Source organism: Carassius gibelio, chromosome B23 (assembly GCF_023724105.1).
Source record: "Carassius gibelio isolate Cgi1373 ecotype wild population from Czech Republic chromosome B23, carGib1.2-hapl.c, whole genome shotgun sequence".
Lineage (NCBI taxonomy): Eukaryota > Metazoa > Chordata > Actinopteri > Cypriniformes > Cyprinidae > Carassius > Carassius gibelio.
The window spans coordinates 808,139-832,910 of record NC_068418.1 but is presented as its reverse complement, the minus strand read 5'-3'; the positions used below and the strand labels follow the sequence as shown (position 1 = coordinate 832,910).

The following is a 24,772-nucleotide window of genomic DNA, read 5'->3' as shown; positions in this document are numbered from 1 at the left end:
GCGCTAGGTTGCAAAAGAAGGTTTTCGACAAAATCCAAAATACCCGAAAATTTCGTCAGAGCGACGAGCCAATCTGAGACCTGCGTCTCGTTCGGCTCGAGCCAAGGATTCCGATGACATAAGGCACGTGGCTCTGCGACCAACCGTTTGGGAGTTACGAGCGATGCCGTACTTTCCGTCGCTGCAGTTCCACCGTCAGGCCGATCGGGACAAGGCCCGGTGACGTTGCAGACAGGGGAGGGTACTACGATCCCGCAGTGTTTCGGGTGTTTTCATCTTTGTTTGATTGTCTTTTTACATTACATTTTCCCTATTTTTCAGCTTACGGCGCCACCTACTGGCCTGTCGCCACGCCCCTTTTCACCTGGCCTCGGACTGAGCCCCTGCACAGGTGTGCCGATTTGGGTGAAGGGATCTCACTCCTTCCCGGAGTTATAGCCATTCGAGCCACCTCGGACACGCCACCTTAGCACGTTTTGAGGTCCCCTCGCCAAGGTGAATGGAAATTTCCTCTTTTTTTGGATGATTATTGACAGTCAGACTCCAGAGAAGCTTTCTGTGCTGATTTGGGTGGGACTGGGCCAAATACCTGGCGCTAGGTTGCAAAAGAAGGTTTTCGACAAAATCCAAAATACCCGAAAATTTCGTCAGAGCGACGAGCCAATCTGAGACCTGCGTCTCGTTCGGCTCGAGCCAAGGATTCCGATGACATAAGGCACGTGGCTCTGCGACCAACCGTTTGGGAGTTACGAGCGATGCCGTACTTTCCGTCGCTGCAGTTCCACCGTCAGGCCGATCGGGACAAGGCCCGGTGACGTTGCAGACAGGGGAGGGTACTACGATCCCGCAGTGTTTCGGGTGTTTTCATCTTTGTTTGATTGTCTTTTTACATTACATTTTCCCTATTTTTCAGCTTACGGCGCCACCTACTGGCCTGTCGCCACGCCCCTTTTCACCTGGCCTCGGACTGAGCCCCTGCACAGGTGTGCCGATTTGGGTGAAGGGATCTCACTCCTTCCCGGAGTTATAGCCATTCGAGCCACCTCGGACACGCCACCTTAGCACGTTTTGAGGTCCCCTCGCCAAGGTGAATGGAAATTTCCTCTTTTTTTGGATGATTATTGACAGTCAGACTCCAGAGAAGCTTTCTGTGCTGATTTGGGTGGGACTGGGCCAAATACCTGGCGCTAGGTTGCAAAAGAAGGTTTTCGACAAAATCCAAAATACCCGAAAATTTCGTCAGAGGACGAGCCAATCTGAGACCGGCGTCTCGTTCGGCTCGAGCCAAGGATTCCGATGACATAAGGCACGTGGCTCTGCGACCAACCGTTTGGGAGTTACGAGCGATGCCGTACTTTCCGTCAGGCCGATCGGGACGAGGCCCGGTGACGTTGTAGACAGGGGAGGCTACCACCATCCCCCAGCGTTTTTAGGTCTCCCAAAACTTACCAAAGCCGAGATGGGCATCGCCGTGTCCGGCTTCCTCCCTGCTGCGTCTTAGCAGCATCGCTTCTCGGCCTTTTGGCTAAGATCAAGTGTAGTATCTGTTCTTATCAGTTTAATATCTGATACGTCCCCCATCCGGGGACTACATATTAAATGGATTTTTAGATCACGGAGCTGGAGCCGGGGCTTGCTCCGTCCACTCCATGCATCGGCCTGGTATTGCAGTGTCTCCAGGAACGGTGTGCTTTCCCTTTTTGGGGATTGCCATTTATTGTGTCGAATAGCAGAACAAGGAATGAGAGCTGCCATTGCAGATGCTGTGGTTTATTGCAAACTTTTTTCCTGATGTGTCCTCCTGGGGTCTTGGACTCTTCCACTAACGATGCACCCACCTGAGGTCTTGAAGTGGTGGTGCATCTAGACGAGGTGGTGCATCGAATCAGGTGTGTTTGTTTAAAGAGAGTCATCTAAAACTGGCGTTGGGAAGCACCGGCCCATGAGCTTGGCAGTTTCCAGGCCAGTAACGGAAGGCACCCGTCCTTCCTTTCCTGGAGCGGGGGCGGAGGGCTAACCGTTGGTGAGGATGGTAGAGATGCAAATCAGACCTCTGGCTGACCGCCTGCGCCTTCATACTTACCTGGCAGGGGAGACACCATGATCAAGAAGGCGGTTCACCCAGGGCGAGGCTTGTCCATTGCACTCCGGCCATGCTGACCCCTGCGAATTCCCCAAATGCGGGAATCTCGACTGCATAATTTATGGTAGTGGGGGACTGCGTTCGCGCTCTCCCCTGAAATTGTTGGTGAAACAAAGCAGAAGAGGTTTTTACAGTTTTTTATTTATTTCCATTTCAGAATGGGGAGTTCTGTCACATGCGAGATACGTGTTGTGCGCCTGTGAAACAAAGTCACTTACGCTCTTGAAAAATCAGACCCTGGTGGGTAGTTTAGTTCGAACATAGCGCAGACCTTACTTTGAAAGTAGATTGGACTGACTGCAGCCTAGCTGTATCTGTCTCCATGTTGTTTGTTTGTCCTTTTTTTCGATTCGTATTAATTTTGTTGTCGCTTACAGCGCCACCTAGTGGCCTGTCGCCGCGCCCTTTTTCACCTGGCCTCGGACTGAGCCCCTGCACAGGTGTGCCGATTTGGGTGAAGGGATCTCACTCCTTCCCGGAGTTATAGCCATTCGAGCCACCTCGGACACGCCACCTTAGCACGTTTTGAGGTCCCCTCGCCAAGGTGAATGGAAATTTCCTCTTTTTTTGGATGATTATTGACAGTCAGACTCCAGAGAAGCTTTCTGTGCTGATTTGGGTGGGACTGGGCCAAATACCTGGCGCTAGGTTGCAAAAGAAGGTTTTCGACAAAATCCAAAATACCCGAAAATTTCGTCAGAGCGACGAGCCAATCTGAGACCTGCGTCTCGTTCGGCTCGAGCCAAGGATTCCGATGACATAAGGCACGTGGCTCTGCGACCAACCGTTTGGGAGTTACGAGCGATGCCGTACTTTCCGTCGCTGCAGTTCCACCGTCAGGCCGATCGGGACAAGGCCCGGTGACGTTGCAGACAGGGGAGGGTACTACGATCCCGCAGTGTTTCGGGTGTTTTCATCTTTGTTTGATTGTCTTTTTACATTACATTTTCCCTATTTTTCAGCTTACGGCGCCACCTACTGGCCTGTCGCCACGCCCCTTTTCGAGCCACCTCGGACACGCCACCTTAGCACGTTTTGAGGTCCCCTCGCCAAGGTGAATGGAAATTTCCTCTTTTTTTGGATGATTATTGACAGTCAGACTCCAGAGAAGCTTTCTGTGCTGATTTGGGTGGGACTGGGCCAAATACCTGGCGCTAGGTTGCAAAAGAAGGTTTTCGACAAAATCCAAAATACCCGAAAATTTCGTCAGAGCGACGAGCCAATCTGAGACCTGCGTCTCGTTCGGCTCGAGCCAAGGATTCCGATGACATAAGGCACGTGGCTCTGCGACCAACCGTTTGGGAGTTACGAGCGATGCCGTACTTTCCGTCGCTGCAGTTCCACCGTCAGGCCGATCGGGACAAGGCCCGGTGACGTTGCAGACAGGGGAGGGTACTACGATCCCGCAGTGTTTCGGGTGTTTTCATCTTTGTTTGATTGTCTTTTTACATTACATTTTCCCTATTTTTCAGCTTACGGCGCCACCTACTGGCCTGTCGCCACGCCCCTTTTCGAGCCACCTCGGACACGCCACCTTAGCACGTTTTGAGGTCCCCTCGCCAAGGTGAATGGAAATTTCCTCTTTTTTTGGATGATTATTGACAGTCAGACTCCAGAGAAGCTTTCTGTGCTGATTTGGGTGGGACTGGGCCAAATACCTGGCGCTAGGTTGCAAAAGAAGGTTTTCGACAAAATCCAAAATACCCGAAAATTTCGTCAGAGCGACGAGCCAATCTGAGACCTGCGTCTCGTTCGGCTCGAGCCAAGGATTCCGATGACATAAGGCACGTGGCTCTGCGACCAACCGTTTGGGAGTTACGAGCGATGCCGTACTTTCCGTCGCTGCAGTTCCACCGTCAGGCCGATCGGGACAAGGCCCGGTGACGTTGCAGACAGGGGAGGGTACTACGATCCCGCAGTGTTTCGGGTGTTTTCATCTTTGTTTGATTGTCTTTTTACATTACATTTTCCCTATTTTTCAGCTTACGGCGCCACCTACTGGCCTGTCGCCACGCCCCTTTTCGAGCCACCTCGGACACGCCACCTTAGCACGTTTTGAGGTCCCCTCGCCAAGGTGAATGGAAATTTCCTCTTTTTTTGGATGATTATTGACAGTCAGACTCCAGAGAAGCTTTCTGTGCTGATTTGGGTGGGACTGGGCCAAATACCTGGCGCTAGGTTGCAAAAGAAGGTTTTCGACAAAATCCAAAATACCCGAAAATTTCGTCAGAGCGACGAGCCAATCTGAGACCTGCGTCTCGTTCGGCTCGAGCCAAGGATTCCGATGACATAAGGCACGTGGCTCTGCGACCAACCGTTTGGGAGTTACGAGCGATGCCGTACTTTCCGTCGCTGCAGTTCCACCGTCAGGCCGATCGGGACAAGGCCCGGTGACGTTGCAGACAGGGGAGGGTACTACGATCCCGCAGTGTTTCGGGTGTTTTCATCTTTGTTTGATTGTCTTTTTACATTACATTTTCCCTATTTTTCAGCTTACGGCGCCACCTACTGGCCTGTCGCCACGCCCCTTTTCACCTGGCCTCGGACTGAGCCCCTGCACAGGTGTGCCGATTTGGGTGAAGGGATCTCACTCCTTCCCGGAGTTATAGCCATTCGAGCCACCTCGGACACGCCACCTTAGCACGTTTTGAGGTCCCCTCGCCAAGGTGAATGGAAATTTCCTCTTTTTTTGGATGATTATTGACAGTCAGACTCCAAAGAAGCTTTCTGTGCTGATTTGGGTGGGACTGGGCCAAATACCTGGCGCTAGGTTGCAAAAGAAGGTTTTCGACAAAATCCAAAATACCCGAAAATTTCGTCAGAGCGACGAGCCAATCTGAGACCGGCGTCTCGTTCGGCTCGAGCCAAGGATTCCGATGACATAAGGCACGTGGCTCTGCGACCAACCGTTTGGGAGTTACGAGCGATGCCGTACTTTCCGTCAGGCCGATCGGGACGAGGCCCGGTGACGTTGTAGACAGGGGAGGCTACCACCATCCCCCAGCGTTTTTAGGTCTCCCAAAACTTACCAAAGCCGAGATGGGCATCGCCGTGTCCGGCTTCCTCCCTGCTGCGTCTTAGCAGCATCGCTTCTCGGCCTTTTGGCTAAGATCAAGTGTAGTATCTGTTCTTATCAGTTTAATATCTGATACGTCCCCCATCCGGGGACTACATATTAAATGGATTTTTAGATCACGGAGCTGGAGCCGGGGCTTGCTCCGTCCACTCCATGCATCGGCCTGGTATTGCAGTGTCTCCAGGAACGGTGTGCTTTCCCTTTTTGGGGATTGCCATTTATTGTGTCGAATAGCAGAACAAGGAATGAGAGCTGCCATTGCAGATGCTGTGGTTTATTGCAAACTTTTTTCCTGATGTGTCCTCCTGGGGTCTTGGACTCTTCCACTAACGATGCACCCACCTGAGGTCTTGAAGTGGTGGTGCATCTAGACGAGGTGGTGCATCGAATCAGGTGTGTTTGTTTAAAGAGAGTCATCTAAAACTGGCGTTGGGAAGCACCGGCCCATGAGCTTGGCAGTTTCCAGGCCAGTAACGGAAGGCACCCGTCCTTCCTTTCCTGGAGCGGGGGCGGAGGGCTAACCGTTGGTGAGGATGGTAGAGATGCAAATCAGACCTCTGGCTGACCGCCTGCGCCTTCATACTTACCTGGCAGGGGAGACACCATGATCAAGAAGGCGGTTCACCCAGGGCGAGGCTTGTCCATTGCACTCCGGCCATGCTGACCCCTGCGAATTCCCCAAATGCGGGAATCTCGACTGCATAATTTATGGTAGTGGGGGACTGCGTTCGCGCTCTCCCCTGAAATTGTTGGTGAAACAAAGCAGAAGAGGTTTTTACAGTTTTTTATTTATTTCCATTTCAGAATGGGGAGTTCTGTCACATGCGAGATACGTGTTGTGCGCCTGTGAAACAAAGTCACTTACGCTCTTGAAAAATCAGACCCTGGTGGGTAGTTTAGTTCGAACATAGCGCAGACCTTACTTTGAAAGTAGATTGGACTGACTGCAGCCTAGCTGTATCTGTCTCCATGTTGTTTGTTTGTCCTTTTTTTCGATTCGTATTAATTTTGTTGTCGCTTACAGCGCCACCTAGTGGCCTGTCGCCGCGCCCTTTTTCACCTGGCCTCGGACTGAGCCCCTGCACAGGTGTGCCGATTTGGGTGAAGGGATCTCACTCCTTCCCGGAGTTATAGCCATTCGAGCCACCTCGGACACGCCACCTTAGCACGTTTTGAGGTCCCCTCGCCAAGGTGAATGGAAATTTCCTCTTTTTTTGGATGATTATTGACAGTCAGACTCCAGAGAAGCTTTCTGTGCTGATTTGGGTGGGACTGGGCCAAATACCTGGCGCTAGGTTGCAAAAGAAGGTTTTCGACAAAATCCAAAATACCCGAAAATTTCGTCAGAGCGACGAGCCAATCTGAGACCTGCGTCTCGTTCGGCTCGAGCCAAGGATTCCGATGACATAAGGCACGTGGCTCTGCGACCAACCGTTTGGGAGTTACGAGCGATGCCGTACTTTCCGTCGCTGCAGTTCCACCGTCAGGCCGATCGGGACAAGGCCCGGTGACGTTGCAGACAGGGGAGGGTACTACGATCCCGCAGTGTTTCGGGTGTTTTCATCTTTGTTTGATTGTCTTTTTACATTACATTTTCCCTATTTTTCAGCTTACGGCGCCACCTACTGGCCTGTCGCCACGCCCCTTTTCACCTGGCCTCGGACTGAGCCCCTGCACAGGTGTGCCGATTTGGGTGAAGGGATCTCACTCCTTCCCGGAGTTATAGCCATTCGAGCCACCTCGGACACGCCACCTTAGCACGTTTTGAGGTCCCCTCGCCAAGGTGAATGGAAATTTCCTCTTTTTTTGGATGATTATTGACAGTCAGACTCCAGAGAAGCTTTCTGTGCTGATTTGGGTGGGACTGGGCCAAATACCTGGCGCTAGGTTGCAAAAGAAGGTTTTCGACAAAATCCAAAATACCCGAAAATTTCGTCAGAGCGACGAGCCAATCTGAGACCGGCGTCTCGTTCGGCTCGAGCCAAGGATTCCGATGACATAAGGCACGTGGCTCTGCGACCAACCGTTTGGGAGTTACGAGCGATGCCGTACTTTCCGTCAGGCCGATCGGGACGAGGCCCGGTGACGTTGTAGACAGGGGAGGCTACCACCATCCCCCAGCGTTTTTAGGTCTCCCAAAACTTACCAAAGCCGAGATGGGCATCGCCGTGTCCGGCTTCCTCCCTGCTGCGTCTTAGCAGCATCGCTTCTCGGCCTTTTGGCTAAGATCAAGTGTAGTATCTGTTCTTATCAGTTTAATATCTGATACGTCCCCCATCCGGGGACTACATATTAAATGGATTTTTAGATCACGGAGCTGGAGCCGGGGCTTGCTCCGTCCACTCCATGCATCGGCCTGGTATTGCAGTGTCTCCAGGAACGGTGTGCTTTCCCTTTTTGGGGATTGCCATTTATTGTGTCGAATAGCAGAACAAGGAATGAGAGCTGCCATTGCAGATGCTGTGGTTTATTGCAAACTTTTTTCCTGATGTGTCCTCCTGGGGTCTTGGACTCTTCCACTAACGATGCACCCACCTGAGGTCTTGAAGTGGTGGTGCATCTAGACGAGGTGGTGCATCGAATCAGGTGTGTTTGTTTAAAGAGAGTCATCTAAAACTGGCGTTGGGAAGCACCGGCCCATGAGCTTGGCAGTTTCCAGGCCAGTAACGGAAGGCACCCGTCCTTCCTTTCCTGGAGCGGGGGCGGAGGGCTAACCGTTGGTGAGGATGGTAGAGATGCAAATCAGACCTCTGGCTGACCGCCTGCGCCTTCATACTTACCTGGCAGGGGAGACACCATGATCAAGAAGGCGGTTCACCCAGGGCGAGGCTTGTCCATTGCACTCCGGCCATGCTGACCCCTGCGAATTCCCCAAATGCGGGAATCTCGACTGCATAATTTATGGTAGTGGGGGACTGCGTTCGCGCTCTCCCCTGAAATTGTTGGTGAAACAAAGCAGAAGAGGTTTTTACAGTTTTTTATTTATTTCCATTTCAGAATGGGGAGTTCTGTCACATGCGAGATACGTGTTGTGCGCCTGTGAAACAAAGTCACTTACGCTCTTGAAAAATCAGACCCTGGTGGGTAGTTTAGTTCGAACATAGCGCAGACCTTACTTTGAAAGTAGATTGGACTGACTGCAGCCTAGCTGTATCTGTCTCCATGTTGTTTGTTTGTCCTTTTTTTCGATTCGTATTAATTTTGTTGTCGCTTACAGCGCCACCTAGTGGCCTGTCGCCGCGCCCTTTTTCACCTGGCCTCGGACTGAGCCCCTGCACAGGTGTGCCGATTTGGGTGAAGGGATCTCACTCCTTCCCGGAGTTATAGCCATTCGAGCCACCTCGGACACGCCACCTTAGCACGTTTTGAGGTCCCCTCGCCAAGGTGAATGGAAATTTCCTCTTTTTTTGGATGATTATTGACAGTCAGACTCCAGAGAAGCTTTCTGTGCTGATTTGGGTGGGACTGGGCCAAATACCTGGCGCTAGGTTGCAAAAGAAGGTTTTCGACAAAATCCAAAATACCCGAAAATTTCGTCAGAGCGACGAGCCAATCTGAGACCTGCGTCTCGTTCGGCTCGAGCCAAGGATTCCGATGACATAAGGCACGTGGCTCTGCGACCAACCGTTTGGGAGTTACGAGCGATGCCGTACTTTCCGTCGCTGCAGTTCCACCGTCAGGCCGATCGGGACAAGGCCCGGTGACGTTGCAGACAGGGGAGGGTACTACGATCCCGCAGTGTTTCGGGTGTTTTCATCTTTGTTTGATTGTCTTTTTACATTACATTTTCCCTATTTTTCAGCTTACGGCGCCACCTACTGGCCTGTCGCCACGCCCCTTTTCGAGCCACCTCGGACACGCCACCTTAGCACGTTTTGAGGTCCCCTCGCCAAGGTGAATGGAAATTTCCTCTTTTTTTGGATGATTATTGACAGTCAGACTCCAGAGAAGCTTTCTGTGCTGATTTGGGTGGGACTGGGCCAAATACCTGGCGCTAGGTTGCAAAAGAAGGTTTTCGACAAAATCCAAAATACCCGAAAATTTCGTCAGAGCGACGAGCCAATCTGAGACCTGCGTCTCGTTCGGCTCGAGCCAAGGATTCCGATGACATAAGGCACGTGGCTCTGCGACCAACCGTTTGGGAGTTACGAGCGATGCCGTACTTTCCGTCGCTGCAGTTCCACCGTCAGGCCGATCGGGACAAGGCCCGGTGACGTTGCAGACAGGGGAGGGTACTACGATCCCGCAGTGTTTCGGGTGTTTTCATCTTTGTTTGATTGTCTTTTTACATTACATTTTCCCTATTTTTCAGCTTACGGCGCCACCTACTGGCCTGTCGCCACGCCCCTTTTCACCTGGCCTCGGACTGAGCCCCTGCACAGGTGTGCCGATTTGGGTGAAGGGATCTCACTCCTTCCCGGAGTTATAGCCATTCGAGCCACCTCGGACACGCCACCTTAGCACGTTTTGAGGTCCCCTCGCCAAGGTGAATGGAAATTTCCTCTTTTTTTGGATGATTATTGACAGTCAGACTCCAGAGAAGCTTTCTGTGCTGATTTGGGTGGGACTGGGCCAAATACCTGGCGCTAGGTTGCAAAAGAAGGTTTTCGACAAAATCCAAAATACCCGAAAATTTCGTCAGAGCGACGAGCCAATCTGAGACCTGCGTCTCGTTCGGCTCGAGCCAAGGATTCCGATGACATAAGGCACGTGGCTCTGCGACCAACCGTTTGGGAGTTACGAGCGATGCCGTACTTTCCGTCAGGCCGATCGGGACGAGGCCCGGTGACGTTGTAGACAGGGGAGGCTACCACCATCCCCCAGCGTTTTTAGGTCTCCCAAAACTTACCAAAGCCGAGATGGGCATCGCCGTGTCCGGCTTCCTCCCTGCTGCGTCTTAGCAGCATCGCTTCTCGGCCTTTTGGCTAAGATCAAGTGTAGTATCTGTTCTTATCAGTTTAATATCTGATACGTCCCCCATCCGGGGACTACATATTAAATGGATTTTTAGATCACGGAGCTGGAGCCGGGGCTTGCTCCGTCCACTCCATGCATCGGCCTGGTATTGCAGTGTCTCCAGGAACGGTGTGCTTTCCCTTTTTGGGGATTGCCATTTATTGTGTCGAATAGCAGAACAAGGAATGAGAGCTGCCATTGCAGATGCTGTGGTTTATTGCAAACTTTTTTCCTGATGTGTCCTCCTGGGGTCTTGGACTCTTCCACTAACGATGCACCCACCTGAGGTCTTGAAGTGGTGGTGCATCTAGACGAGGTGGTGCATCGAATCAGGTGTGTTTGTTTAAAGAGAGTCATCTAAAACTGGCGTTGGGAAGCACCGGCCCATGAGCTTGGCAGTTTCCAGGCCAGTAACGGAAGGCACCCGTCCTTCCTTTCCTGGAGCGGGGGCGGAGGGCTAACCGTTGGTGAGGATGGTAGAGATGCAAATCAGACCTCTGGCTGACCGCCTGCGCCTTCATACTTACCTGGCAGGGGAGACACCATGATCAAGAAGGCGGTTCACCCAGGGCGAGGCTTGTCCATTGCACTCCGGCCATGCTGACCCCTGCGAATTCCCCAAATGCGGGAATCTCGACTGCATAATTTATGGTAGTGGGGGACTGCGTTCGCGCTCTCCCCTGAAATTGTTGGTGAAACAAAGCAGAAGAGGTTTTTACAGTTTTTTATTTATTTCCATTTCAGAATGGGGAGTTCTGTCACATGCGAGATACGTGTTGTGCGCCTGTGAAACAAAGTCACTTACGCTCTTGAAAAATCAGACCCTGGTGGGTAGTTTAGTTCGAACATAGCGCAGACCTTACTTTGAAAGTAGATTGGACTGACTGCAGCCTAGCTGTATCTGTCTCCATGTTGTTTGTTTGTCCTTTTTTTCGATTCGTATTAATTTTGTTGTCGCTTACAGCGCCACCTAGTGGCCTGTCGCCGCGCCCTTTTTCACCTGGCCTCGGACTGAGCCCCTGCACAGGTGTGCCGATTTGGGTGAAGGGATCTCACTCCTTCCCGGAGTTATAGCCATTCGAGCCACCTCGGACACGCCACCTTAGCACGTTTTGAGGTCCCCTCGCCAAGGTGAATGGAAATTTCCTCTTTTTTTGGATGATTATTGACAGTCAGACTCCAGAGAAGCTTTCTGTGCTGATTTGGGTGGGACTGGGCCAAATACCTGGCGCTAGGTTGCAAAAGAAGGTTTTCGACAAAATCCAAAATACCCGAAAATTTCGTCAGAGCGACGAGCCAATCTGAGACCTGCGTCTCGTTCGGCTCGAGCCAAGGATTCCGATGACATAAGGCACGTGGCTCTGCGACCAACCGTTTGGGAGTTACGAGCGATGCCGTACTTTCCGTCGCTGCAGTTCCACCGTCAGGCCGATCGGGACAAGGCCCGGTGACGTTGCAGACAGGGGAGGGTACTACGATCCCGCAGTGTTTCGGGTGTTTTCATCTTTGTTTGATTGTCTTTTTACATTACATTTTCCCTATTTTTCAGCTTACGGCGCCACCTACTGGCCTGTCGCCACGCCCCTTTTCGAGCCACCTCGGACACGCCACCTTAGCACGTTTTGAGGTCCCCTCGCCAAGGTGAATGGAAATTTCCTCTTTTTTTGGATGATTATTGACAGTCAGACTCCAGAGAAGCTTTCTGTGCTGATTTGGGTGGGACTGGGCCAAATACCTGGCGCTAGGTTGCAAAAGAAGGTTTTCGACAAAATCCAAAATACCCGAAAATTTCGTCAGAGCGACGAGCCAATCTGAGACCTGCGTCTCGTTCGGCTCGAGCCAAGGATTCCGATGACATAAGGCACGTGGCTCTGCGACCAACCGTTTGGGAGTTACGAGCGATGCCGTACTTTCCGTCGCTGCAGTTCCACCGTCAGGCCGATCGGGACAAGGCCCGGTGACGTTGCAGACAGGGGAGGGTACTACGATCCCGCAGTGTTTCGGGTGTTTTCATCTTTGTTTGATTGTCTTTTTACATTACATTTTCCCTATTTTTCAGCTTACGGCGCCACCTACTGGCCTGTCGCCACGCCCCTTTTCACCTGGCCTCGGACTGAGCCCCTGCACAGGTGTGCCGATTTGGGTGAAGGGATCTCACTCCTTCCCGGAGTTATAGCCATTCGAGCCACCTCGGACACGCCACCTTAGCACGTTTTGAGGTCCCCTCGCCAAGGTGAATGGAAATTTCCTCTTTTTTTGGATGATTATTGACAGTCAGACTCCAGAGAAGCTTTCTGTGCTGATTTGGGTGGGACTGGGCCAAATACCTGGCGCTAGGTTGCAAAAGAAGGTTTTCGACAAAATCCAAAATACCCGAAAATTTCGTCAGAGCGACGAGCCAATCTGAGACCTGCGTCTCGTTCGGCTCGAGCCAAGGATTCCGATGACATAAGGCACGTGGCTCTGCGACCAACCGTTTGGGAGTTACGAGCGATGCCGTACTTTCCGTCAGGCCGATCGGGACGAGGCCCGGTGACGTTGTAGACAGGGGAGGCTACCACCATCCCCCAGCGTTTTTAGGTCTCCCAAAACTTACCAAAGCCGAGATGGGCATCGCCGTGTCCGGCTTCCTCCCTGCTGCGTCTTAGCAGCATCGCTTCTCGGCCTTTTGGCTAAGATCAAGTGTAGTATCTGTTCTTATCAGTTTAATATCTGATACGTCCCCCATCCGGGGACTACATATTAAATGGATTTTTAGATCACGGAGCTGGAGCCGGGGCTTGCTCCGTCCACTCCATGCATCGGCCTGGTATTGCAGTGTCTCCAGGAACGGTGTGCTTTCCCTTTTTGGGGATTGCCATTTATTGTGTCGAATAGCAGAACAAGGAATGAGAGCTGCCATTGCAGATGCTGTGGTTTATTGCAAACTTTTTTCCTGATGTGTCCTCCTGGGGTCTTGGACTCTTCCACTAACGATGCACCCACCTGAGGTCTTGAAGTCTTTCACAGACGAGGTGGTGCATCGAATCAGGTGTGTTTGTTTAAAGAGAGTCATCTAAAACTGGCGTTGGGAAGCACCGGCCCATGAGCTTGGCAGTTTCCAGGCCAGTAACGGAAGGCACCCGTCCTTCCTTTCCTGGAGCGGGGGCGGAGGGCTAACCGTTGGTGAGGATGGTAGAGATGCAAATCAGACCTCTGGCTGACCGCCTGGGCCTTCATACTTACCTGGCAGGGGAGACACCATGATCAAGAAGGCGGTTCACCCAGGGCGAGGCTTGTCCATTGCACTCCGGCCATGCTGACCCCTGCGAATTCCCCAAATGCGGGAATCTCGACTGCATAATTTATGGTAGTGGGGGACTGCGTTCGCGCTCTCCCCTGAAATTGTTGGTGAAACAAAGCAGAAGAGGTTTTTACAGTTTTTTATTTATTTCCATTTCAGAATGGGGAGTTCTGTCACATGCGAGATACGTGTTGTGCGCCTGTGAAACAAAGTCACTTACGCTCTTGAAAAATCAGACCCTGGTGGGTAGTTTAGTTCGAACATAGCGCAGACCTTACTTTGAAAGTAGATTGGACTGACTGCAGCCTAGCTGTATCTGTCTCCATGTTGTTTGTTTGTCCTTTTTTTCGATTCGTATTAATTTTGTTGTCGCTTACAGCGCCACCTAGTGGCCTGTCGCCGCGCCCTTTTTCACCTGGCCTCGGACTGAGCCCCTGCACAGGTGTGCCGATTTGGGTGAAGGGATCTCACTCCTTCCCGGAGTTATAGCCATTCGAGCCACCTCGGACACGCCACCTTAGCACGTTTTGAGGTCCCCTCGCCAAGGTGAATGGAAATTTCCTCTTTTTTTGGATGATTATTGACAGTCAGACTCCAGAGAAGCTTTCTGTGCTGATTTGGGTGGGACTGGGCCAAATACCTGGCGCTAGGTTGCAAAAGAAGGTTTTCGACAAAATCCAAAATACCCGAAAATTTCGTCAGAGCGACGAGCCAATCTGAGACCTGCGTCTCGTTCGGCTCGAGCCAAGGATTCCGATGACATAAGGCACGTGGCTCTGCGACCAACCGTTTGGGAGTTACGAGCGATGCCGTACTTTCCGTCAGGCCGATCGGGACGAGGCCCGGTGACGTTGTAGACAGGGGAGGCTACCACCATCCCCCAGCGTTTTTAGGTCTCCCAAAACTTACCAAAGCCGAGATGGGCATCGCCGTGTCCGGCTTCCTCCCTGCTGCGTCTTAGCAGCATCGCTTCTCGGCCTTTTGGCTAAGATCAAGTGTAGTATCTGTTCTTATCAGTTTAATATCTGATACGTCCCCCATCCGGGGACTACATATTAAATGGATTTTTAGATCACGGAGCTGGAGCCGGGGCTTGCTCCGTCCACTCCATGCATCGGCCTGGTATTGCAGTGTCTCCAGGAACGGTGTGCTTTCCCTTTTTGGGGATTGCCATTTATTGTGTCGAATAGCAGAACAAGGAATGAGAGCTGCCATTGCAGATGCTGTGGTTTATTGCAAACTTTTTTCCTGATGTGTCCTCCTGGGGTCTTGGACTCTTCCACTAACGATGCACCCACCTGAGGTCTTGAAGTCTTTCACAGACGAGGTGGTGCATCGAATCAGGTGTGTTTGTTTAAAGAGAGTCATCTAAAACTGGCGTTGGGAAGCACCGGCCCATGAGCTTGGCAGTTTCCAGGCCAGTAACGGAAGGCACCCGTCCTTCCTTTCCTGGAGCGGGGGCGGAGGGCTAACCGTTGGTGAGGATGGTAGAGATGCAAATCAGACCTCTGGCTGACCGCCTGGGCCTTCATACTTACCTGGCAGGGGAGACACCATGATCAAGAAGGCGGTTCACCCAGGGCGAGGCTTGTCCATTGCACTCCGGCCATGCTGACCCCTGCGAATTCCCCAAATGCGGGAATCTCGACTGCATAATTTATGGTAGTGGGGGACTGCGTTCGCGCTCTCCCCTGAAATTGTTGGTGAAACAAAGCAGAAGAGGTTTTTACAGTTTTTTATTTATTTCCATTTCAGAATGGGGAGTTCTGTCACATGCGAGATACGTGTTGTGCGCCTGTGAAACAAAGTCACTTACGCTCTTGAAAAATCAGACCCTGGTGGGTAGTTTAGTTCGAACATAGCGCAGACCTTACTTTGAAAGTAGATTGGACTGACTGCAGCCTAGCTGTATCTGTCTCCATGTTGTTTGTTTGTCCTTTTTTTCGATTCGTATTAATTTTGTTGTCGCTTACAGCGCCACCTAGTGGCCTGTCGCCGCGCCCTTTTTCACCTGGCCTCGGACTGAGCCCCTGCACAGGTGTGCCGATTTGGGTGAAGGGATCTCACTCCTTCCCGGAGTTATAGCCATTCGAGCCACCTCGGACACGCCACCTTAGCACGTTTTGAGGTCCCCTCGCCAAGGTGAATGGAAATTTCCTCTTTTTTTGGATGATTATTGACAGTCAGACTCCAGAGAAGCTTTCTGTGCTGATTTGGGTGGGACTGGGCCAAATACCTGGCGCTAGGTTGCAAAAGAAGGTTTTCGACAAAATCCAAAATACCCGAAAATTTCGTCAGAGCGACGAGCCAATCTGAGACCTGCGTCTCGTTCGGCTCGAGCCAAGGATTCCGATGACATAAGGCACGTGGCTCTGCGACCAACCGTTTGGGAGTTACGAGCGATGCCGTACTTTCCGTCAGGCCGATCGGGACGAGGCCCGGTGACGTTGTAGACAGGGGAGGCTACCACCATCCCCCAGCGTTTTTAGGTCTCCCAAAACTTACCAAAGCCGAGATGGGCATCGCCGTGTCCGGCTTCCTCCCTGCTGCGTCTTAGCAGCATCGCTTCTCGGCCTTTTGGCTAAGATCAAGTGTAGTATCTGTTCTTATCAGTTTAATATCTGATACGTCCCCCATCCGGGGACTACATATTAAATGGATTTTTAGATCACGGAGCTGGAGCCGGGGCTTGCTCCGTCCACTCCATGCATCGGCCTGGTATTGCAGTGTCTCCAGGAACGGTGTGCTTTCCCTTTTTGGGGATTGCCATTTATTGTGTCGAATAGCAGAACAAGGAATGAGAGCTGCCATTGCAGATGCTGTGGTTTATTGCAAACTTTTTTCCTGATGTGTCCTCCTGGGGTCTTGGACTCTTCCACTAACGATGCACCCACCTGAGGTCTTGAAGTGGTGGTGCATCTAGACGAGGTGGTGCATCGAATCAGGTGTGTTTGTTTAAAGAGAGTCATCTAAAACTGGCGTTGGGAAGCACCGGCCCATGAGCTTGGCAGTTTCCAGGCCAGTAACGGAAGGCACCCGTCCTTCCTTTCCTGGAGCGGGGGCGGAGGGCTAACCGTTGGTGAGGATGGTAGAGATGCAAATCAGACCTCTGGCTGACCGCCTGCGCTTTCATACTTACCTGGCAGGGGAGACACCATGATCAAGAAGGCGGTTCACCCAGGGCGAGGCTTGTCCATTGCACTCCGGCCATGCTGACCCCTGCGAATTCCCCAAATGCGGGAATCTCGACTGCATAATTTATGGTAGTGGGGGACTGCGTTCGCGCTCTCCCCTGAAATTGTTGGTGAAACAAAGCAGAAGAGGTTTTTACAGTTTTTTATTTATTTCCATTTCAGAATGGGGAGTTCTGTCACATGCGAGATACGTGTTGTGCGCCTGTGAAACAAAGTCACTTACGCTCTTGAAAAATCAGACCCTGGTGGGTAGTTTAGTTCGAACATAGCGCAGACCTTACTTTGAAAGTAGATTGGACTGACTGCAGCCTAGCTGTATCTGTCTCCATGTTGTTTGTTTGTCCTTTTTTTCGATTCGTATTAATTTTGTTGTCGCTTACAGCGCCACCTAGTGGCCTGTCGCCGCGCCCTTTTTCACCTGGCCTCGGACTGAGCCCCTGCACAGGTGTGCCGATTTGGGTGAAGGGATCTCACTCCTTCCCGGAGTTATAGCCATTCGAGCCACCTCGGACACGCCACCTTAGCACGTTTTGAGGTCCCCTCGCCAAGGTGAATGGAAATTTCCTCTTTTTTTGGATGATTATTGACAGTCAGACTCCAGAGAAGCTTTCTGTGCTGATTTGGGTGGGACTGGGCCAAATACCTGGCGCTAGGTTGCAAAAGAAGGTTTTCGACAAAATCCAAAATACCCGAAAATTTCGTCAGAGCGACGAGCCAATCTGAGACCTGCGTCTCGTTCGGCTCGAGCCAAGGATTCCGATGACATAAGGCACGTGGCTCTGCGACCAACCGTTTGGGAGTTACGAGCGATGCCGTACTTTCCGTCGCTGCAGTTCCACCGTCAGGCCGATCGGGACAAGGCCCGGTGACGTTGCAGACAGGGGAGGGTACTACGATCCCGCAGTGTTTCGGGTGTTTTCATCTTTGTTTGATTGTCTTTTTACATTACATTTTCCCTATTTTTCAGCTTACGGCGCCACCTACTGGCCTGTCGCCACGCCCCTTTTCACCTGGCCTCGGACTGAGCCCCTGCACAGGTGTGCCGATTTGGGTGAAGGGATCTCACTCCTTCCCGGAGTTATAGCCATTCGAGCCACCTCGGACACGCCACCTTAGCACGTTTTGAGGTCCCCTCGCCAAGGTGAATGGAAATTTCCTCTTTTTTTGGATGATTATTGACAGTCAGACTCCAGAGAAGCTTTCTGTGCTGATTTGGGTGGGACTGGGCCAAATACCTGGCGCTAGGTTGCAAAAGAAGGTTTTCGACAAAATCCAAAATACCCGAAAATTTCGTCAGAGCGACGAGCCAATCTGAGACCGGCGTCTCGTTCGGCTCGAGCCAAGGATTCCGATGACATAAGGCACGTGGCTCTGCGACCAACCGTTTGGGAGTTACGAGCGATGCCGTACTTTCCGTCAGGCCGATCGGGACGAGGCCCGGTGACGTTGTAGACAGGGGAGGCTACCACCATCCCCCAGCGTTTTTAGGTCTCCCAAAACTTACCAAAGCCGAGATGGGCATCGCCGTGTCCGGCTTCCTCCCTGCTGCGTCTTAGCAGCATCGCTTCTCGGCCTTTTGGCTAAGATCAAGTGTAGTATCTGTTCTTATCAGTTTAATATCTGATACGTCCCCCATCCGGGGACTACATATTAAATGGATTTTTAGATCACGGAGCTGGAGCCGGGGCTTGCTCCGTCCACTCCATGCATCGGCCTGGTATTGCAGTGTCTCCAGGAACGGTGTGCTTTCCCTTTTTGGGGATTGCCATTTATTGTGTCGAATAGCAGAACAAGGAATGAGAGCTGCCATTGCAGATGCTGTGGTTTATTGCAAACTTTTTTCCTGATGTGTCCTCCTGGGGTCTTGGACTCTTCCACTAACGATGCACCCACCTGAGGTCTTGAAGTGGTGGTGCATCTAGACGAGGTGGTGCATCGAATCAGGTGTGTTTGTTTAAAGAGAGTCATCTAAAACTGGCGTTGGGAAGCACCGGCCCATGAGCTTGGCAGTTTCCAGGCCAGTAACGGAAGGCACCCGTCCTTCCTTTCCTGGAGCGGGGGCGGAGGGCTAACCGTTGGTGAGGATGGTAGAGATGCAAATCAGACCTCTGGCTGACCGCCTGCGCCTTCATACTTACCTGGCAGGGGAGACACCATGATCAAGAAGGCGGTTCACCCAGGGCGAGGCTTGTCCATTGCACTCCGGCCATGCTGACCCCTGCGAATTCCCCAAATGCGGGAATCTCGACTGCATAATTTATGATAGTGGGGGACTGCGTTCGCGCTCTCCCCTGAAATTGTTGGTGAAACAAAGCAGAAGAGGTTTTTACAGTTTTTTATTTATTTCCATTTCAGAATGGGGAGTTCTGTCACATGCGAGATACGTGTTGTGCGCCTGTGAAACAAAGTCACTTACGCTCTTGAAAAATCAGACCCTGGTGGGTAGTTTAGTTCGAACATAGCGCAGACCTTACTTTGAAAGTAGATTGGACTGACTGCAGCCTAGCTGTATCTGTCTCCATGTTGTTTGTTTGTCCTTTTTTTCGATTCGTATTAATTTTGTTGTCGCTTACAGCGCCACCTAGTGGCCTGTCGCCGCGCCCTTTTTCACCTGGCCTCGGACTGAGCCCCTGCACAGGTGTGCCGATTTGGGTGAAGGGATCTCACTCCTTCCCGGAGTTATAGCCATTCGAGCCACCTCGGACACGCCACCTTAGCACGTTTTGAGGTCCCCTCGCCAAGGTGAATGGAAATTTCCTCTTTTTTTGGATGATTATTGACAGTCAGACTCCAGAGAAGCTTTCTGTGCTGATTTGGGTGGGACTGGGCCAAATACCTGGCGCTAGGTTGCAAAAGAAGGTTTTCGACAAAATCCAAAATACCCGAAAATTTCGTCAGAGCGACGAGCCAATCTGAGACCTGCGTCTCGTTCGGCTCGAGCCAAGGATTCCGATGACATAAGGCACGTGGCTCTGCGACCAACCGTTTGGGAGTTACGAGCGATGCCGTACTTTCCGTCGCTGCAGTTCCACCGTCAGGCCGATCGGGACAAGGCCCGGTGACGTTGCAGACAGGGGAGGGTACTACGATCCCGCAGTGTTTCGGGTGTTTTCATCTTTGTTTGATTGTCTTTTTACATTACATTTTCCCTATTTTTCAGCTTACGGCGCCACCTACTGGCCTGTCGCCACGCCCCTTTTCACCTGGCCTCGGACTGAGCCCCTGCACAGGTGTGCCGATTTGGGTGAAGGGATCTCACTCCTTCCCGGAGTTATAGCCATTCGAGCCACCTCGGACACGCCACCTTAGCACGTTTTGAGGTCCCCTCGCCAAGGTGAATGGAAATTTCCTCTTTTTTTGGATGATTATTGACAGTCAGACTCCAGAGAAGCTTTCTGTGCTGATTTGGGTGGGACTGGGCCAAATACCTGGCGCTAGGTTGCAAAAGAAGGTTTTCGACAAAATCCAAAATACCCGAAAATTTCGTCAGAGCGACGAGCCAATCTGAGACCTGCGTCTCGTTCGGCTCGAGCCAAGGATTCCGATGACATAAGGCACGTGGCTCTGCGACCAACCGTTTGGGAGTTACGAGCGATGCCGTACTTTCCGTCAGGCCGATCGGGACGAGGCCCGGTGACGTTGTAGACAGGGGAGGCTACCACCATCCCCCAGCGTTTTTAGGTCTCCCAAAACTTACCAAAGCCGAGATGGGCATCGCCGTGTCCGGCTTCCTCCCTGCTGCGTCTTAGCAGCATCGCTTCTCGGCCTTTTGGCTAAGATCAAGTATCTTGTCGGACGGTTGAGACTGCGATCGCCTCTTGGAGGTTTCCTGACTCGAGATCGTTTCATATCTTGAGTCACACAACTTCGAGAGGTATATTGAACTCTGCTGCTTCGGGCTCCAACAAGTTTTAAGGTGAGGTCTTTTAATTATTTATTTTGTTATTTATTGTTGTATTTATTGTTGTTTTAAGTTTTTAGGCTGTTGGTGCCTCCATCATGTCGGCTGCCCGTGCCGGCGTGCGGAGGCACCACAGCGTGCGTTTTTTATTCAGGCAGGGTGAGGGGAAGCTCCTGGGAATGTCCCGTATGGACTTTTCCAGGAAGCTGATCCAAAAGACCCTAGCTTTTAAATGTGATGACCTGAATTGTTTGATGACTCTGCCCTTGAACAAAGGATTTGATGTTAGTTTTAAAACCGCTTCCCTACTTAATGACTTTTGGCAAAGGTTTGAATCAGTTAAAGCCCAGTTCTCCATGTTCACTGTTGAGAAACTTTCTGATAACACACTTAAAACTGTGATTGTCAGGATGTTCAATGAAACCGTGACTGGAGATGATATTTGTGTTTGGTTGGGTAGATTTTGCACTGTTCGAGGCCAGCCTGTCAAAGTGTTAGATGAAGATGGCATTTGGACATGCTCCTGGCGAATTCCCATTAAACAATGGGAAGACGCTGGGGGCTACCAGGGCCTGAAACATCTGCCTTCCATGATTGTGCTCGGAGAGAACAGAGGCTACATACATTATCAAGGAATGCCCAAACTCTGCAGAAAGTGTGCAAGGTTTGGTCATCTAGCTGAAGCATGCCAAGAGTTAATCTGTGGGAAGTGTAGAGAAATTGGTCACAGTTTTGATGACTGTACCAATGGCAGACGGTGCAATCTTTGTGGAGAAACAAACCATCTCTACAGAGACTGCCCTAAAAGTTTTGCCAACAAGCTAAAAATGGCCGCCCCACATGGGCAACAAACAAAGGAACAAAGGAGAGAGGAGGCGGTCCCTGAGGTTTTGGCGGGAATTTCAAATTCCCAGCCGGCCTCAGGGATTGGGCAGGAAGGAGGAAGTGGGGCGGCCACAGGGGCGGAGGCAACGGAACAGGAAGTGGTAATGGAAGGAGAGGAAAGTGAGGAAGAGTCACTGGTAACAGTTTCGGATGGGGTGGAAGAATCCACCGGGAGTGAGACACAGTGTTCACTCCCTAATGCTCAGGTGCAAAAAAGACCTGCGGGGTCTCCTCTGATTGTAATGGAGGAGAAAAAATCTAGGGCAGCATATAAGCTCGATAGTTCCGACTCGGTAGATCTGGAGCGCATGTGGCCCCTAGAGTCCCCAAATGAGGTTTCCTTTTTGCACATTAAGCTAACAGCATCATCGCCAAAGGAGCCACAAGAGGTTCCCTCTGTGGTCTCTGAAGCGACAGGCATTTGCCCTCCTGACCTCAGCTCATCTGGGGAAAAGGAAAGACAAATGCTACAAGATGTAACATGATTTTAATCATATTTTTGTAGTCTTTTTGTTGTCTTCTGTTTTAAATGCCTCATACCTTTTTAACCCTACTGCTCATGGCCCTCACCATCTCTACTATCAATGTCAGAAGTGTGAGGTCCACCATTAGAGCACAGAGTATTTTGTCCCTTTTAAAATCTTTTAAGTCAGATTTGTTTTTATTACAAGAGTGTTCTCTGCCCTTTTTAACTAGGTACACAAAAATGGAAGAGCTATGGTCCGCAGGAGCCTCCATATGGAGCGGATCAAATTTTAACAAAAACGACGGAGTTGCGGTTTTAATTAATAATCCTAACATCCTGGTGAAGGGCAGCACTGTGGTGAGGCAAGGCCGGGCACTTTTAGTAAATCTGACCTTTTTAGACAGGGATTTTAATGTTCTTAATGTATATGGTTTTACGGAAAAGAACGAAAGATATGAGCTTTTAGAAGACTTGCAACCCCACATGCTAGGTAGGGCTCCCCTAATGGTAGCAGGGGATTTTAATTGTGTTTTATCTAAAACAGACAGGAAAAGGGTAGGGGAGGATTTCAGAGTGGACAAAACGTCGGTTTTATTGCAGGGTTTAGTCAGAGATTTTAATTTAGTCGACTGTTTTAAAATTTTGCATCAAAGAGAGGAGGGCTTCACCTGGTTCAGTGGTGATGGTACCAAAGCCTCTCGAATCGACTACGTATTTACAAGGGACTGCCCGCCAACCGATGCTACATTAACCCCCCTTTTTTTCTCTGATCACCTGATGCTGTCTTGCACCCTTTCACTGCCCATGGGTGTGACGGTAGGGGGAGGGCTGTGGAAGCTGAACTGTTCCCTGTTGGAAGACAAGAATGTAATTTTAGAATATAGGGAACAGTTCAGCCAATGGCAGACCCTCCAAGACTTTTATGATACACGTGCACAGTGGTGGGAGATGGTAAAGGACCGGACGAGACAGTTTTTTAGAAAGATAGGGAAAGAAAAGAAGAGTAGGGAAAAGAAATGCATGTTGGGGTTGCAAAAAAGACTACAAAGGTATTTTAATCTTTTAAATAATGGTTTTGATTTTAACAATGAAATCCAGGATGTAAAAAAGGAAATGTCAGTTTTAGCCAATATAGAAAGTAAAGGGGTCCTTTTAAGAAGCAAAGAGAGAGAAATTGAAGAAGGGGAAAAGTGTACCAGATATTTTTTTAAGAAAATAATAACAAGGGGTGGGGGGTTAACCAGGGTTAAAACAGGGGATAGGGAGGTTAACACAACAAAAGAGATTTTAGAGGATGTGGAAAAATTTTATGGGGCTTTATATAGTTTTAAAAAGGTACACTCAGACACCGTAAAAGAAGTTTTAAATTTTGTTGAGAAAAGGGTCGACTGTCAAAATGAGATTTTAGCCCAAGATTTGAACATTTTAGAAACCCAAAAAGCTCTTGGAGGTTTTAAAAGGGGGAAGTCCCCAGGAGTGGATGGACTTCCCCTGGAGTTTTATCTAACATTTTGGGACATTTTAGGACAAGAGCTTTTGACAGTTTTTAAAGAGTTTGAGACCCTCGACAGACTTCCAGACAGTTTTAGAATAGGGATAGTTTCTTTACTTCACAAAAAAGGTGACCGGACTGACTTAAAAAACTGGAGACCCATAACACTTTTAAATTTCGATTATAAACTTTTTAGCAAAGTTTTAGCGACACGCATGTCAACTGTTTTAGAGGACGTGATTCACCCGGATCAAGCTTGTTCTGTGCCCGGAAGAAAGATAACAGACAACCTAGTGCTGATTAGAGACGCCATCTGTTACGCGAGAGACAGAAATATTCGGCTAGTAGTCCTAAATTTAGATTTTGAAAAAGCATTTGATCGAGTCTCGCACCAGTACCTCTTCCAGGTTCTGGAGAAAATGGGGTTTCCAAAGAGGTTTATAGCCTGGGTGGGACTGCTGTACAAGGGAATAGTCAGCAAAATTCTAATAAATGGGCATCTTTCCAAAGCTGTGAACATACACAGTGGTGTCCGTCAGGGATGTCCTTTATCTCCTCTTCTGTATGTGGCTTGCATCGAGCCACTGGCACAGATCTTGAGAAGGGACAAATGGATCAAAGGACTGGACGTTCCTGGGACGGGGGGACTGACGGCGACCTGTGTTTTATATATGGACGACGTAACTCTTTTAGCCACAGACGTTTTATCAATACGAAGAGCACTGGACTTGACTGACTGGTACGGTCGGGCCTCGGGCGCCAAACTCAATAGAAACAAGTCCGAGGCCCAGCTCTTCGGGCCGTGGGGAGACGTGGACACAGGAGGACTTGATTTGGTTTTTAAAGACAACGATTTTAAGATTTTAGGCGTTAAATTTGATAAAGACGGGGGTGGACGGGAAAACTGGACTGACTTGTTAGGGAAAGTTAGGAAAAGACTGGGGTTTTGGGGACTAAGACAGATGACGATGGAAGGCAAGGTTTTAATTTTTAAATCTGTGATTTTACCTCTGATTTTACTTGTCTGTTCTGTTTTTAGCCCCCCTCGGTGGTTCCTGGGGAAACTGGAGAGGGCGGTGTTTTACTTCCTGTGGGGGTCCAAGTGGGAGCGCCTGAAGAGGGAGACCATCAAGAAAAGGCCGGAGAACGGTGGAAAAGGCCTCCCAGACCCCCACCTGTTTTTAGGCAGCCGCTTCACCGCCCTGCACATTAGTTATGCCACGACCCCATCCAAAGAAAACAAGACGGCTGCAATGGCGCGATTTTGGATGGGGTCTTACCTACGAACACTGAAAATTTTACCAGTGGACTTGAAAACCCCAGTGTCTTTTAACTTGCCCAAAGAGTACAGTTTTATAAAAAAGTTTTTAAAGAAA

At 50.5% G+C, this 24,772-nt stretch overlaps 16 non-coding genes across 16 annotated transcripts; all 16 read left to right on the top strand.

The window, feature by feature from the left end:
* The first annotated feature begins 1,505 nt into the window (after positions 1-1,505).
* On the top strand, positions 1,506-1,696 carry LOC128012540 (U2 spliceosomal RNA). The gene has a single exon (XR_008183064.1). It is a non-coding gene; the product is annotated as a U2 spliceosomal RNA (small nuclear RNA).
* A 379-nt stretch (positions 1,697-2,075) lies between these two features.
* LOC128012284 (U1 spliceosomal RNA) lies at positions 2,076-2,239 on the top strand. The gene has a single exon (XR_008182807.1). It is a non-coding gene; the product is annotated as a U1 spliceosomal RNA (small nuclear RNA).
* Positions 2,240-5,228: 2,989 nt separating this feature from the next.
* LOC128012539 (U2 spliceosomal RNA) lies at positions 5,229-5,419 on the top strand. The gene has a single exon (XR_008183063.1). It is a non-coding gene; the product is annotated as a U2 spliceosomal RNA (small nuclear RNA).
* A 379-nt stretch (positions 5,420-5,798) lies between these two features.
* LOC128012283 (U1 spliceosomal RNA) lies at positions 5,799-5,962 on the top strand. The gene has a single exon (XR_008182806.1). It is a non-coding gene; the product is annotated as a U1 spliceosomal RNA (small nuclear RNA).
* Positions 5,963-7,421: 1,459 nt separating this feature from the next.
* Positions 7,422-7,612, top strand: LOC128012538 (U2 spliceosomal RNA). The gene has a single exon (XR_008183062.1). It is a non-coding gene; the product is annotated as a U2 spliceosomal RNA (small nuclear RNA).
* Positions 7,613-7,991: 379 nt separating this feature from the next.
* LOC128012282 (U1 spliceosomal RNA) lies at positions 7,992-8,155 on the top strand. The gene has a single exon (XR_008182805.1). It is a non-coding gene; the product is annotated as a U1 spliceosomal RNA (small nuclear RNA).
* Positions 8,156-10,124: 1,969 nt separating this feature from the next.
* LOC128012537 (U2 spliceosomal RNA) lies at positions 10,125-10,315 on the top strand. Its single transcript, XR_008183061.1, has one exon. It is a non-coding gene; the product is annotated as a U2 spliceosomal RNA (small nuclear RNA).
* A 379-nt stretch (positions 10,316-10,694) lies between these two features.
* Positions 10,695-10,858, top strand: LOC128012281 (U1 spliceosomal RNA). Its single transcript, XR_008182804.1, has one exon. It is a non-coding gene; the product is annotated as a U1 spliceosomal RNA (small nuclear RNA).
* A 1,969-nt stretch (positions 10,859-12,827) lies between these two features.
* Positions 12,828-13,018, top strand: LOC128012536 (U2 spliceosomal RNA). Its single transcript, XR_008183060.1, has one exon. It is a non-coding gene; the product is annotated as a U2 spliceosomal RNA (small nuclear RNA).
* Positions 13,019-13,392: 374 nt separating this feature from the next.
* On the top strand, positions 13,393-13,556 carry LOC128012280 (U1 spliceosomal RNA). Its single transcript, XR_008182803.1, has one exon. It is a non-coding gene; the product is annotated as a U1 spliceosomal RNA (small nuclear RNA).
* An 867-nt stretch (positions 13,557-14,423) lies between these two features.
* LOC128012535 (U2 spliceosomal RNA) lies at positions 14,424-14,614 on the top strand. The gene has a single exon (XR_008183059.1). It is a non-coding gene; the product is annotated as a U2 spliceosomal RNA (small nuclear RNA).
* A 374-nt stretch (positions 14,615-14,988) lies between these two features.
* On the top strand, positions 14,989-15,152 carry LOC128012278 (U1 spliceosomal RNA). The gene has a single exon (XR_008182801.1). It is a non-coding gene; the product is annotated as a U1 spliceosomal RNA (small nuclear RNA).
* Positions 15,153-16,019: 867 nt separating this feature from the next.
* Positions 16,020-16,210, top strand: LOC128012534 (U2 spliceosomal RNA). The gene has a single exon (XR_008183058.1). It is a non-coding gene; the product is annotated as a U2 spliceosomal RNA (small nuclear RNA).
* A 379-nt stretch (positions 16,211-16,589) lies between these two features.
* LOC128012277 (U1 spliceosomal RNA) lies at positions 16,590-16,753 on the top strand. Its single transcript, XR_008182800.1, has one exon. It is a non-coding gene; the product is annotated as a U1 spliceosomal RNA (small nuclear RNA).
* A 1,459-nt stretch (positions 16,754-18,212) lies between these two features.
* On the top strand, positions 18,213-18,403 carry LOC128012533 (U2 spliceosomal RNA). Its single transcript, XR_008183057.1, has one exon. It is a non-coding gene; the product is annotated as a U2 spliceosomal RNA (small nuclear RNA).
* Positions 18,404-18,782: 379 nt separating this feature from the next.
* On the top strand, positions 18,783-18,946 carry LOC128012407 (U1 spliceosomal RNA). Its single transcript, XR_008182930.1, has one exon. It is a non-coding gene; the product is annotated as a U1 spliceosomal RNA (small nuclear RNA).
* Positions 18,947-24,772: the final 5,826 nt, after the last annotated feature.